Genomic DNA, 15405 nt, shown 5'->3' with positions numbered 1-15405 from the left:
TTGCGGCTGTGCCGTGTCCCGATGCTTGCTTGGTGGCAGAAGCAGTGGTTTCATGGATTGCCTCGTCATGAAGCAGTCCAGCCAGGAGGCAACAGAGAGTCCTGGAACTTTGAGCTGAAGGGGAGCCTCGGGGAGCAAGTTCAAGCTCCCCATTGGATAAGTGGGGAAATGGCACCCAGAGGCCAGCCACTTGTTAAAGGGCACACAGTCCAGTTGGTGGCCGAGTCTAGAGCAGAATCCACCATCCTTTGACTCCCAGGTCAAACTGCTGTTCTCTCCACCATCCACACCACTCTGCCACGGGGCCAGCTTCATGGGCCCTGAGAGGCCCAGGTGTGGGCCTATAATGTCTGCTCTCTTGGCTCAGGAAAGGCGGGGATGGTGGGTAAGAGAGTTATGTTGTAGTCAGAAATGGAATTAGTCGGTTCGCTTTATGCACTGAGTCATTAGCCTGAGAAGTCACCAGGAAAAGTCCTCTCGGAACCCCCTCAGTCCCCACCACGGGGAGGCCTGGGAGGTACTCCTGGGGCAGTGGTGGCCCACTTGACCCCCAGACATCCTCAGAAGGGGCCCAACTCCTCACTCTAGTTCAGGTTGTCCCCCAGCAATCCCTATGAGCCCTGTGACCTGGAGAGTCTCAAGTCCCACCCCTCCTCCTCCAGCCCTGCTTGGCCAGCGCTCACCCTCACCCTTGCACGGACACTGCAAGGAGAGCTCACCTCCACTCGGCAGCATCCCATCCCACTGTTGCCTCCTTTGCTTAACAGTTGATTTGTGCCCATTTTCATGTCACCTCCACGTGTCTGTGTGCCATCTCTCACGTGTTTCTGCGTTGAGTTTGTCCACCCGCAAACCACACATTCCCCTGAGGCAGGGTCTGTGCATCTATTCCTACCACAGCCTTCACCGGGGTCTTTGTGCAGCAGGCAGCACCAGGCCACAGGGCGACTGGTTGTTTGTTTAATACTTGTTGATGGTGCCAGTGACCTGTGAAAGGCCCCAGGCCATGTCCTGGGGAAGCAAAAGGAAGGGGACTGGGGGAAGCCAGGTAATCCGCCAACTGGATCTCCAGTCCAGAGTAACAAGGGGAGGAAAAGGAACCTGATCGAGCCTCTGCTGTGTGCCACACACTGCCAGGTACTTTACAAATGCTCTCTCCACAATTCTTGGAGCTTATTACTTTTCTTTCTCACTTTACAGGTGGAAGAGCTAGATTGAAAGTGTTAAGCAACTTGTCTAAATTCTTACAACTAGAAACTAGTAGAGTGAAACTCTCAGGGCAGCTTTATCTGAGGCTAAGCCCATACTCTGCACCATTTCCAGAGCTGACAAGCTCCCAGAGGACAGGGACTCCGCGGTTATGTGGTTTTGTCCCGTCTGTTTTTGCTGCCTGTATTCTCAGTGCCTAGAACTGCACCAGGCATACACATGGGAGACACCCCGTAAATATGTGCTGAATGAAGGAACAAAGGAATGAATGAATACCATGCTGCCTGTCCCCAGAAGGACAGAAAAAGGGCTTGTGATGTCAGGCTCCTAGGCTCCATTTCCAGGAATCTTGGACAACTATTTGTTCCCTCTCTCCAGCCAGAAAAGTACCCAATGTATAAAAGTTCCTCCAAAGGCCACGTGAAGGATGGGTGGGTTTCCTAGGACTGGGAGTGGAAGCATAAACTTCACACAAAAGACTGAGATCCTAATGACGTGGGGGATTTAAAAGCGTTCTCGGTGCTCTGTGATCTGCTGATTCTGGGGCCACTCTGTGGCCCATGTGGATCTCGCCTCTCTCCCCAACCCCGGGGCTCCCTCATCCCCCACTGGGTATCCCCACTGCCTTGTCTGAGCTATACTGAAACTGGCCACATTCCTATTAAGCAGAGAAACTAGCAGTTACACCACCCACTCTGGCCCCATCCGAACCCTCAAAAGAGTCTGCTCTGGGCCCCAGGGCCAGCTGCTTTTCTCCACATTCCAGCCAAAAATAATACGAGAACGAAGCTGTTTGGTGGAGACTTAATCTAATCTTCATTGCTTCAGTTTTAAAATATCCTGCCTGGTTTAGGGTTTCTTATTACACACAGGGATGTGTTTTTAGTGAGATAGGTCTTAGCAGAAACGGCCTTCTTGTAATTAGAAACCCGGTCAGGCAGGGCCTGCGGTGAGGCATCCAAGCCAAACAGCAGATCCCCATGAAGACAACACGTTTGCAGGGAGCTCTTCCCGAGCTGCCCGAGGGCTTGCTTCTCCCATACTTCTGGGGGATCTGGAAGGAGAAAAAGCTTGAGCTCTGGTAAAAGGCCCGTGCCTTCCAACTCGTATGTGTTCTCTTAGCAAAACTGTTGCCTCTTCTACCTCCATCCTGTGTCTCCCCGTTCTCACTCCCAATCAGAACGGAGACTAAGATGTTGCTCAAGGCTGCTGGAGAAGGATATGTAGAGGAAAAAATTACCCCAGGAAGTCCCCATGGACGAGAGAGAATTAAAGGCAAGCATTCCACTGGAGCCACGTCTCCAGTATCAGGGCTAGCTAGCATTGAAATATCAGGCATGGGAAAAGGACGACACTCGAAGTGAGGATACAGCTTTGTATAAGTGCTGGGTGTAACTTCTTAGGCTTTCTGGCCCAGAATCTGCTTTGATCTGCCAGCATGGAGCCTGCTAAGTGAGGTTCAAGCTGTGGCTAGCTCCGGACCAGTGCCCATCCCCCCCAGGCCGACCAGATGTCACACACCAGTCCGGGCTCAGGCCTCTTCTTTCCGCTGGCACAAAGAGAAGGGACTGAATTTCTGATAAGTCAGATTCTGTGTTCATCTGATGCTTGAAAGCTCTTCCAAGGTAGCCCTGTTGGGGAGAAGCATGCTGGTTCCCTCAACTTAATTGCCCCTCCTGATAAAGTGCAGGTGGATGTTAGAATCACAGTGGGGCTTTCAAATTCTAGGACGTAAAGAAAGGCAGGCGTTCAGCCCCTTCGCCCAAGTCTCAGAACCTGTTGTGAGGAAAGGCTCTGGAGCCAGGCAGGGAAAGAAACCGCGAGGAAGAAAGTGACTCTGCTGCTCAGAAACTTCTCTCCTTTTCCTTTATTATTTAGAGCGCACCAGAGCAGGAGTCATGCTGGATTCACCCCTCATAGCCTAATGAGGAATTCGTGCCATACATTCCGCTTTACAGATGCGGAAACCGAGATCCAGAAGCTAGGGGACCCACTGGAGTCATGGAGCCAGACAGTAACAAGGCAGAAGACTGCTAGGCCCCCAAATTCCAGCTTAAACACTAACTCAGCATGCTGACCTGCCAACCTTGATCATCTCCTTCCTCCCTTTCCCACCAGGTATTAGATTTAATTAAATTAGCAGATCCCCATCGCAACAAGCCTGGCCATGCAGCCTGGCCGGAACCCAGCCTGGGCAGCGACTCCCTCTAAATTCTCCTTCTCAATATAATTCGATCTTCAATAAGTCACAGATCGCATGTGAAGTGTTTTATACAAAGCATGGTGTGTTGGCCAGAACCAAGGCTAACGGTGGCTCGTGATGATTTCATTTTCCATATAACTTCCTCTGCTTTTCCTCTGTGGCATCACTTCGCCCTCTCCATACTCTCATCTGCATTTTGTTTGATCCAGACACTTGGCTTCATATGCCGTCACCCTCCAGCAATTGCATCGCACATTTATATATATCTTACAGCATCACAGTCCTTGTGCCACGTAGCAGAGGAAAAAGGAAAACTTATAACAGCATTTCTCACCTTCCTCAAACTAATTTAGAAAATGTGCTTTAAATTAAATAAATCAGGAACAAAAGTCTGAAATCGGAGGTAGAATTTCAGGGAGGGGGGACGCTAAATAAAGAGCAAGGAAATCTTGCAACATGTTGGAAGCCTATAAATTTTATAGGTAGTTTCTTTAATAAAAACAAATTCGATTGCTAACAACACAGTATTATTAAGCCGCTAACATTTAAAAATCTAATTTGGCCTGCTCTGCTGCTGTTTATGTTGCATAGTGCGTTCACGCAGGGTAAGGAAGTCAGGTTGATGGGTTTGGTTTGCTTTCTAAACCAGGCTAATAGAGACCCCTTTAAAACCCAGCCTTTTTGCTTTCTAGGCATGCCTTGGTCCCTAATGAGTTACAGTCCCAGGTTGAAGATGGACATGGCAGAAAGAAATTTAACACACACTCCGGTGCACCCATAAACATCAAGGCCAAGGGAGAGGAGGTATGTTTCCAGTTAAGTTAAAACTCCATGAATTCAGGATTCTCCACTCACAAGACAGTAATTCTCCCTATTTCATCACTAACTTACTTCAAATGTGTTTATACAATTTATTGCTACTGAACTTCCAGGCAACTGGTGTAGAGTTAATGAAACCCAGCTTGGAGAAGCTTTGAGCTTTGAACAACTAACCACAGTTTAAATGGTTATGACATGCGGTCAAAGCCACAGCCCAGCCCCACTGCAGTTTCTGTGTTAGGACCTAGTCAAAAACCTTGTCATCTCACCTTTTGTGCCAAATAGATTGAAAAAGGAAAAAAGCGCTGAAAAATAGCCCTTCCGTGTTTCTCCTGAAGGTTCCCAGCCTCACTCCCTGACATTCTAACACATCTATCTTACTAAAATGCAAGGCAAAGTCCCTCCCCCAGGGCCCAAGTAAATATTTTAGTTACCCTCTGAATTGGCAGCCAGTCGAAATCCTGAAATCCAGTTTGGGTTTAATTGAGCAGGGTCAGGCCTACATAAAGCAGTGTGAGACAGGGTGTAAGGGGGAGGCACCAAAGCGGCATTTAAAGTCAGACTCCGTGAGAGTCCAAAAGGCAATATCAGGACGCACAGATGACACTGGCCTGGAAAAGAAGTAAACTCATCTTTCTGAATTACTTGGACATTGGTTTTTTATTAGTCCCCCTTGTTGCATGGCGTCGTCCCCCAAGCTCTGTCCATGTGGGAACTCCAGGAGGCTCTCTCCTTTTAAACAGGCCCATTTTGGAAGAGTAAAGGGGAGGGACTCGACTTGCCACTGCCGCACAATAAAAGCCCCTTTTGAAAGCAGCACTTTCATTAACTTAAAGCAATCTATAGACTTAAAAGCATGGAGCAGTAAACTCCCAGAAAGGATCATAAAACAGCCAGTCTCAAGTTGGGTACACTTCAGTGCAATTTGCACGAGGCATTTTACTGTGAGCGGTGGCCGGGCCCATCTCCCTCCAGTAACCCCCTGCCCCTTATTCTGAGCAGCTTCTCTTTCTCTGCGCTTTCATGCCTTTCGCGCTCACAAAGGGGAGGCGGTGACTGGGGAGTCTCCGTGGGGTCACGGCTCCCTCCCGCCCTCCGGCTCCCGGCGGGAGAGCTCACGAATTCCAAGCCTGCAAGAAAACAGCCTTGGAGCTTTCCCCCCCGGGGCAGTCGTGAGGCCCTAGGCCGCCGCAGCCACTCGTGGGTCCCGCATCTTCCACGTCCCAGAAGCGCCGTGTGGCTACTGGAGCCAGGGGTGCGGAAAGTGGGACCATGGGCTCAAGATTACAAAAAGGAAATTTCAAATATTCCTCTCTGACAACCCCTTTACACACTTTTCTACCCTAGTTGGCCAAAGGGATAACCTCCCTCCCTGGGCAGGACTTCTCTCCCACAGCTCAAGCTAGGCTTGAGCCATAGGGGTGAGGGTGGGGTTGGGGGGTGCCTCTCGAGTGGGAGATCACGAGTCCAGACAGGAGACCCCCCCCCCTTCTCTTTCCCTAAGGCCCTGAGGCCTCTGGAAGGCCGGAATGGCTGGGTAAGCGAGAGGGCTAGGGACTAGGGCTTTGCGTTATATCTTGTGTGTGAACACCATCATTTTCTCATCTTTGGGGACAGGAGGGTCGCCTAAATCTGCCTAAAATGTGAAGCCTTTGGCTTCCACCAGTTGAAGAGCCTTGAAATCCTAAAAGTCAACACGCTGGAGAAGTCCTGGGACAAGTGGGGTGAGGGTAGAAGACCCAGAGCGCCCCCGTTTCCCAGGCTGAACATCACACTGGCGGTCCGGCTTGTCGGCTTTCCGACCAGGCCTGGGGGAAGAGCATACTGAGCCTGCCGCGCTCCGGCAAGGACGCCAGACTTCGAGCCCGCCCTGCACTCGGCCGCAGCCGGGACTCCCCCGGCGCGATGCGGCACCTCGCAGCTAGCGCCCCCGGCGCAGGCCGCGGTCCCTCGGGGCCACCCGCACCCGCCCGCCGCGCTGCGCCCGCGGCCCCCAAGTGGCTTCGAGAGCCTGAGGAGCCGCCAGAGTCAGTCCTCGGATCCGCTCCGAGCCCTGCGAGGCTGCCCTATCGCTTCACCCAGAACGTCCCTTCGATCTGTCCGCTTCCCGGAATCTTTCTCCTAGGACCGGGGTCTGCGCGCCTCAAGTCCTCTGCTCCAGATCCGCTTTTGGGGAGAAACAGCAGAAATTCGGGTCTCGCCTGCCGTGGCTCGGATCAACTACTTTCATCGCCTGCCTAAACGTTTTTCCACCCACGGAGCGTGGGGACCCTCTGGCACGACCCTCCCCAAATTCCAATAGCCTCAATCCCAGTAAAAAGCCGCGATCCCATGGCAAAATACTAAAAACGCCACCCGTTCCGCCGAGTCCAGCCTCAGATGTAACCCCAGGCCCCCAATTCCTACCTCCAGCCCCCTGCTTTGACCGAGGTGAAGATTCGATCCCTAAGCTACTCAGCAGCCCTTCAGTCCCGCTTCTGAAAACAGCCTGAATCCTACAACCCAAACTCTAGCGTGGCCCTGAAGCCCAGCCTTAATTCAGGGCTGCTGCACCACCACCAGCCACCCCCCGCCCCTCTGCCATTCCTAGCCCGTGTCCCCACCGCGCGGGAACCTCGGACTCTCGCCCAGAGCCCCGGGGAAAGGACCGCCCGCTTCGCTCGTTTCTTCCTCGGGTTCGTGAGTCAGGAGAGCCCCGCTCACCCAACCCGAAGGAAACGCAAAGTTTGCGCGGCAGACACGGGACCCTGCCCCATCCCCCTCAGCTCTCTGCTCTGGGGCGCTTTCCGTCCCCCCTTTTACGAACTCGTGTCCTAGTTCTCAGGCTAGGAGGGCTCCCTATTCCCAAACCTCGCCATGGGCCCCTACGCCTCCCCGACCTCGCCAAAGACTTCCAACAATCCGCCGAAAGCCAGTTACCCTACAAATCGCCCCTCCCAGGGCGAGTGTCCCCGAGCGCGGACCCCGGGAGACCGGCTGCCCTGACCCACAGCTCGCGTTCCGCTGTCCCCACTGATCCGCCTGCAAAACCCACTCGCCCTGGCTCCTCAGGCCGGCCGGGACGCGGCCGCGGCTCCTTGACTCCGGTCACCCGGCCCGAGACTGGGGCTGCTCCCGCTCGTAGCCGCCCCGAGGCAGCTCCAGGCCGGTGGGGCCGAGCAAGCGCCGGCCCGAAGGGCGCCCGAAGCCAGGAGCAGACGAACGTGGAGCGGGCCCGCCGTCCCCAGCCTCGCCCGCTGAGCGCTCAGCCCCGAGCTGCCTGCACCGGGGCTCCGGCCCGCGCGCCGGTCCCTACTCTCGGGCCCCCAGGCTCTCCCGGCGCACGGCTCCCCTCCCGCCCGCTCCGGTGTCTCGGGCCCGCGGCCGTCCGGGTCCGCAGCCCCGCTCCTCGCACCCGCGGACAATGCGCGCCCGGCCACGGGCCCGAGCGGGGCGAGGCGGCGGCGCGGCGGCGACGGCGGCGGCGGCGGCGGCGGGGCTGCGCGCGGGCCGGGCCGGGGCTCGGGCGGGCCGCGCGGCTCTGGCCGCCTCCTTCCCCGGCCTCGGCGCCACTCGCGCTGCTTCGGTCCGCGCTCTCCCGGCGCTTCCCCAGCTTCTCTCTGCACGCTCCCGCCGTCCCTCTCTGCTCCCTGCCTCCCTCCTCCCTGCTGCCTCCCTCTCTCTCCTCCCTGCTGCCTCCCTCTCTCCCTCTCTCCTCCTTGCCCTGTCGCAATGAATAATACTCTGGCTTGGGGACTGGAATAAAACACACGCGCTCTGAGGCAGCCGCCCGCAGCAGCAGCAGCCGCCGCCGCCGCGCCGCCGCCGCCTGCAAAAGCGTCTCTGACATGGAAATGAATGACAGCTTACCTGATGCCAATCTTCATCAGACTGACACCGGCGTGACAACACAGCCTATACTTCCCAGCACTGCTCGGGACGTCAGCGGCACAGGGACCCGCCCCCCGGAGCCCCCCCCCCCCTCCACACACCTCCCCTCGCCCCACTCCCCCTCTCCCCACCCCCCTCGCCCCCACCCACTCCCGGCCCGGCGCTTCCAAGTCCGAGCCGCAGCTGGAGTGTCTCCCTCTACTGGAGGCTTTTCTGAGACGTCGGCGCGGGCCCGCTCCTGCTGGCGGGAGGCAGAAAGGCGCCGGAGAGGAAGCCGAGGACGGCGAGCCCGCCGTTGAGCGAGGGACGCGGCGGACCCCCTCGCGACTGGCGACACCGCCCCCGCCCCCACAGAGAGGGGCCACAGAGGCCGCCTTGCACGGCTTCCTGGGCTCAAGGGATGGAGAGGAGGGGAAATTTTCCGTGCACCCCGAGAGAACTCCCCCGAAGTCTTGAAACTTAAAGCTGGCGAGGAATCCTTCCCTCCACCATCACTCTTCCCCTCCCCCCCACCACTCCCACCCCGTGCCTGCCTGATGGCCTCATTTTTATGATTGCATTTGAATAATTCTCATTACCCTGGCCCCAGAAAAGGTGCTCAGATGACACTCTGGTTAGTTATTCCTATTCTCAAGAGCTTTTTCTGCTGTGGGCTTCCCGGGGCGTTTGGCTCACCGAGGGGGAGACTGTAACGGGGTGGGGCAGAGGGAGAGATAAAAGGGTGTAGAGGCTTTGTCACTAAATCACCTCTTTGCAAATGCCAGGCAAACCTATTCTAAGCCACTGCTATTTTCATTCTAAAAAGTCCCAGAGTTCTGGGGGTCGGGTGGTGTAATATAAAGGGAGAGACCAGCTGGGCTGTTTGAGTCTGGACCTGCTACAGTGGCTGCAGGGAGAAAATACACATTGGCGCCTTCTGAGAAGACCAGTGCGAGCACCCAGCCTCATACGTGTGCTTTTTTCATTCCACAAAGATTACCGGGCCACTAAGGGCCAGGGGTGGGCACCCAGCCACCTACAGATGCAGGCTCGCTTGCTTCTACAGTGCAGCACATGGCCCTTACATAAAGGGAAAGGAGAACCCCTTCCCCCCTGAAATTTGCTCCTCCCTCCCCATAGAGGAGCCATTTCAGCCAGTCAGGCAGGGATTGATCCTCTGACCCCAGAGCAGGCAGGGGGCCTGGATAAAGCCTAGACAAAGACACTGATGGAAGCAAGGAAAGCAGAAAGTGAAACCCAAGCAGGCCAGGTTTGCAGTAAGGAATCTGACCCAAGAAGTTGAAGGCTGCCCCTTCGCTCTTTCCAGGCCTCTGGGCCACTCCTCATTTGCCTCCATCAGGGGCAAGGATGAGAGCTATTAGCATTCCATGGCTCCGAAGGGGCAGTTGAGACCTTTTCTGCACCACATCCCCGATACACTAAATACTGTTTGTCCAGATCGTCCCGGTACCCCTCAAATTCAACCTCCAAAGTTGCTTGTGGAAGACAGTCTTCACTGAGAGCCCCCTTTATAGATGGAGTTGAATCCTCTCACCTTCACGTAGAACCTCCAAAGACTTCACTAGGTGGATTTATGTCACCCCAGCCTCTGATCTGTGGTCAGAGACTCTGGCTGCTGACAGCATAATCGCTATTATATATTATACATTGTATAATAATATAATAATAATGAATGCACTTGCCCTTTTTATGTAGTACAGAAGCGGCCAGATTCTCCAACCCAGAGGCTGGAGGTCAGGCTGCCATAAACTCTCAGAGGGAAGCCCTCTTCAGACACAGGAGGGGGAGGGGAGATCCATTTGCCCCTGCCCGGGACCCCTGGAGGGAGGGTTTTCTCTCTTTCTCAGGGCTCACAGTGAGTTGCCAAAGCTTGCCGAGTCAGAGGGGAGAATCAGGCTGAATGTAAATACTTAACCCCATCAGAGAGGTGTCAGTGAGCCATAAATAGTACTGCAGGCAACAGCCATGCATCACTGATTCACACTTGTCACACCCCTCATTTTCTGAAATCTAGTTCTGCACCCAACTCTTTCTTGAAACAGGAGATCCATTGCCATGAGCTGTTAATTTTTGGAGTCTTTTTAAAAATACCGTGATTTCTACTAATACCCTTTGGATGCTTTAAACTGAACGTTGTAATTTAAAATAAATGTATCTCACTTTAACTACATTTGTAATTTGCAAAAGCTTAAAAAATGATTACCTAAATGTAACCATCCTTCCCACAATCATTCAAAGCAAATATTTGTCCTTCGCCCACGGGAAGCTCGGCTGTGTGCCAGGGCTAAGGATAAAGGGCAGAAGCAAAGAAGTTCCAGTCACAGCCCCTGTCCTCGAGGAGCGTTCATTCCAGTTGAAGCAGGCAAAGCACCAGTACATAAAACAGGAAACAATAATCATACAAGAATTCAACAGATGACACAAGCCAGTAAATACTTAAAGAACAAATAAATCAACAATATGTCAAATTCCAGGCGTTCCACATCTAAATGTTGGCTCTGTCAGTGAGTAGAGATGGGACAGAGTGAAAACTAAGTCTGTAGAATTCATTTCACATACTGTGCAGTCTCTCCCCCATAATCCTCCTGAGGATGAAAAGGAGGATGGAGCGAGGCACACACGTCATGTAAGTCACCAACACAGCAGCATTAGGACCAAACAGGAGTTCCTACCAATCCTAGTCATCACTCTTAAATGTTGGCAGTTCCTACGGCTTGGTTCTGGGCCCTTTGCTCACTCTGTGTGCACGTGATTTGTCTTTAGGATAAGCAGTTCATACTGGCCCACGTTGTCTCCTCTGAGCTGTAGACATGTATCGTCAATGGCCCGAGTCCTGTCAATATCAGCCCATGAATAAAACTTAAACTTGTCTGTGTTAGTCTGCTCAGGTTGCCATAACAAAGTGCTACAGAGCAGGTGGCCCAAACAACAGATAGCTACTTTCTCGCACTTCTGGAGACTGGAAGTCCAAGATCAAGGTGCCAGCAGGATTGGTTCCTGGTGAGATCTCTCTTCCTGGCTTGCAGATGGCACCTTCTTGCTTTGTCCTTACATGGCCTTTCCTCTGTGTGCACCAGAGAGAGAGCCATGTCTGGTGTCTTTCTCTTCTAAGTGCACCATTTGTATTAGATTAGAGACCCACCCTTATGACTTCCTTTAACTTTCATTACCTCCTTAAAGCCCCTATCTCCAATTATAGTCACATTGGGAGTTAGAGCATCAACATGTGAATTTAGGGGGAGACACAATTCAGTGCACAACACTGTCCATACACCAGTTCCCTCTATTCTCAACTTAATTCTTTTCTTTGAGTTCTTTGAGATTGGGGACAATACCTATTTCATCTTAGAATCCTTAGAACCTTGGTACGGTGCTTGGTCCACAAAACATATTAAAGAACTACTTGCTGAGTTGACTTGAATGGAACTTCTTTCTCCATCATTTCCCCATCCCAGTTGAGGGCCTTATCACCTGGAATACGAATTCCAGTCACCTGGAATACAAATATTTTGATGATTTCCTAATTGGCCTAATGTCACCAACATCCCTAACACTTCCTATATACTATCACCAGGGTGTTCTTCCTAAAACAAAGGTTGGATCATACCCTGGTTTCCCCTCAAGAAACCACTGCCTCTAATATTTAGCCTAAAATGTTTATTGGACCTTATAATCAAAAGTAGAGACTTGAATGCCACATTCCTTAGCATGGCACTCAAGTTCCACCTCCTCATCTGGCTGTGATCTACTTTTCAGGCTAATCTCCTGTATTCCTGCCTACATCTCCCCATCACCACCTTCAATGGTTCTCAGTGCTGGCCCGTGGACTTCCTGCATAAGAATCTTTGTGGAACTTCTCTATAGTTCCGGGTTCCTGGTTTCCAATCCTGGAACCAGTTGATCTGGATAAGGGCCTAGGAATCTATATTTTAAAAGCTGCTACATGAAGAGAATGAAAAGACAAGCCACAGAATGGGAGAAAATATTTGCAAGAGACACATCTGATAAAGGCCTGTTACCCCCAAAATATAAAGAACTCTTAAAATTCAACATTAAGTGAACAAACAACCCAGATGAAAAACGGGCAAAAGATCTGAACAGACAACAGATGCACAGATATACAGATGGCAAGTAAGCATATGAAAAGAGGCTCAACATCATTTGTCATTAGGGAATTGTAAATTAAAACAATAAGGTATCATTAACACCTGTTAGAATGGCCAAAATCCAAAACGCTGACAACACCAAATGTTGGCAGGGATGTAGAGCAGCAGGAACTCTCCTTCACTGCTGGTGGGAATACAGGACAATACAGCTACTTTGGAAGATGCTGTAGCAGTTTCTTACCAAACTTGACGTACTCTTATCATATGATCCAGCAGTGACACTTAGTATTTACTCAAATGAATTTAAAACGTACGTCCACACAAAAGCCTGCACACAGATGTTTACAGCATCTTCATTCATAATTACCAAATCTTGGAAACAACCAAGATGTCCTTCGGTAGGTGAATGGATAAATAAACTGTGGTACGTCCAGGCAATAGAATATTATTCAGCACTATAAAGGAAATAAGCTATCAAGCCGTGAGAAGACATGGTGGAACTTTAAATGCATATCACTCAGTGAAAGAAGCCAATCTGAAAAGGCCACATAATATAGGATTCCAGCTATGTGGCATTCCATAAAAGGCAAAACTATGGGGATCGTAAAGGATCAGTGGTTGCCAGGGTTGGTTGGGGGTGGAGGTGGGGATAAACAGGCAGAGCACAGAGGATTTTTAGCTCAGTCAAGTACTCTATATGATACTATAATGGTGGATACATGTCATACATTTGTCCAAATCCACAGGATGTACAGCTCCAAGAGTGAACCCACATGAACTATGGGTAGTGATGTGTCAATACAGGTTCATCAATTATAACAAATATTCCATACAGGTGGGGGATGTTGCTAATGGGGAAGGCTGTACATGGTGGGGGGGGGGGTTGGGGGAGGGACAGGGAGTACGTGAGAAATCCTGTACTCTGCTCAATTTTGCTGTGAACCAAAAACTGCTCTAAAGCTTATTAATTAAAAAGAAAAAACCCACTGCAATTGAGAGGTTTGGGCACTTCCATTTTGGCCAGCCCTGGGGCTCATGGATGGCGAGACAGCCAGTGCCCTCTTGGCCCTCCCTGCACCTACTCACACTCTTCCCTCAGCCTTGAATTTTACTTCCCCCTTTCCCTACCCACCAAAATCCCATCTGATGTTGAGAGTTAGCTGAAATACCACCTCTTTTCAAAACTTCCTTGGCTCCCCCAGGAAAGAACAGCAGCTTTGGAGTCAACATGGCCCTGGCTTGAATCTTCACCCTATCACGAAATAGCCACGTATCTGGGAAGTCACGGACATTGTCCGAGTCTCAGCTTCTGCCTTTGTGAAATGAGGATGATAACAGTATCCAGCTCATGAGCCCGTGGAGATTAGATAAAATAATGAAGGCAGAGCTCAGCACAGTCCCCGGCACATGGGAGGCTCTCTAACAAATGGAGCCATTAGATTTAATAGCCCTTACCCAGGGCCTCCACTGCACTTGCCTGTGCCTTTATTATAGTGCTTATTTAATTGGCCTGAGGAAGGCAGATATTGTTTACTGAGAATACTGTGACAGGCTCCGAGGGCTGTAAACACAGATAATGGGAGCAAAGAAAGGGAGGAAGGGGTGCTTACTCTTCTCGTAAGGCCTCCTTCCTGACCCTGGAACCAGGTGGGACTGGGGTACTGGGGTCGGGGGGGCAGGGCCAAGCCAAGAAGATTCTGCTCCTGATTAAATGCATGGGGGCACACCCCTTAGAGATGGGCTGGGGGACCTGTACAATGTGCAAATGCAGACACTACATGTTTCCCAAAAGGTGGGGCTCCTGCATTCTGCTGTGAGGTGGAAGTTGGGATGTCTAGGCTCCTTGCCCATATCTGATTCACTTTTCTGACCCTGGAAAAGCCTCTCCACTCCCCCATTTCACTCCCACCCTGTGGAGCATGAGGGATGCAACCTGTCCTCTGGGCACACAATAGGCAATTAATTGGGTCATGTCTCTAACTGGCTTCTCTAATATAGGAGCAATATAGTCCCTAAAGCCATTCCAAAAACCCCACCTTTCTTATGGTAGTGATGTACATATGGGAAGTTTCTTCAGGCACTGTCCCCCCCCCCCCAACTCTTTCTCCCTGTGTGTCTGTCTTTGTCTCTGTCCCTCTGTCTCAAGCTACCCAGCCCTAACTCCAGATGAGAGGCTCCGTGGGAAGCAGGAAAGAGAAGAGTTGTAAGTGATTCTGCAGCTCTTTCCAGTTTCTAGCAAGGGATGGGCAGTATCACAGCCAGTTTGACAGAACTGAGAAAGAGAATATTTAGATTGTAAAATGCTATGAGTTCCAAAAAGAGCCACTTGTGGGAAATGGCATCCCAAGAGTTTGGCCACAAAACTTGGAGAAAGGAAGGTATAAACCTTTGCTGTCCCCCCCACAGTGGCCACTAGCCACAAGTAGCTTCTGAGTACTTGAAATGTTCCAATGGTCCAAATGGTCCAAATTGAGATGTGCCACAAGTATAATCATGGATTTAGAAGACTTCGTATGAAAAATGTAAAATATTTCATTAATAATCATTTTATATGTATTGAATCGATATTAGTTTGGATTTATCGAATTAAATTAAAATAGGCTATTAAAGATATTTTCACCTGTTTCTTTTACCATTTTAATGGGACTGCCAAAAATTTTTAAATTATTCTGTGACTTGTATTCTATTGTTATTGAAGTCTCTCCTCTGGGCTTCGTTTTTGTCTTGGTATAAACTATGTTTGGATGCTGAAACCTTTACCATTTATCATGTATCATCTGGCTCACCGGCTCTCCAATCTACTCTGCTTCCCACCAGCACCACACAGGAACAGCTGAGGGGGGCTGGAGTGGGGGAAGGCCAGCAGGACATTCAGTGGCTCCTCCCTCAGACCCTTGAAGTTGCTAGGACCACCCCTCCTCCACCTGCAGAGTTACATGGAGTCTTGAAATGTCTACTCTCTCCAAAACAAAGACTGCCCCTTGAAGACCTGTACTGACCCCTCATCCCCATCTCCTTCAGCTACCTCATCACCTTCACACCTGTTGCCCCTGCTGTGACCATGACAGTGCTCTCCCTTGGCTCTATTTGCATTCTTACCACTTCACCATCACCTCCTCTCGTGGAACTGCCCTGTGTCCTTCTGCTTATACGCTGGACCATCTCCTCCCTGTCTCCAGGGATGAACCCAACCAGCAT

General features: G+C 51.3%; 1 protein-coding gene across 8 annotated transcripts in view; it reads right to left on the bottom strand.

Moving 5' to 3' along the window:
* PKNOX2 (PBX/knotted 1 homeobox 2) overlaps positions 1 to 15405 on the bottom strand; it is a 318715-nt gene that overhangs the window by 259726 nt on the left and 43584 nt on the right. For 5 of the 8 annotated variants that reach the window (XM_045483347.1, XM_045483356.1, XM_045483357.1 and 2 more), the window contains exon 1: positions 8081 to 8178. The exons of the other annotated variants lie outside the window; for them this stretch is intronic. The gene's annotated coding sequence lies outside the window, so the exon portion shown is untranslated. Of the gene's footprint in view, positions 1 to 8080; positions 8179 to 15405 lie in introns of those variants that run through there. 8 annotated transcript variants of the gene reach the window in all.

The sequence above is a fragment of the Leopardus geoffroyi genome, chromosome D1 (genome assembly GCF_018350155.1).
Source record: "Leopardus geoffroyi isolate Oge1 chromosome D1, O.geoffroyi_Oge1_pat1.0, whole genome shotgun sequence".
Classification (NCBI taxonomy): Eukaryota; Metazoa; Chordata; class Mammalia; order Carnivora; family Felidae; genus Leopardus; species Leopardus geoffroyi.
This window is presented reverse-complemented; position numbering and strand designations above follow the sequence as displayed.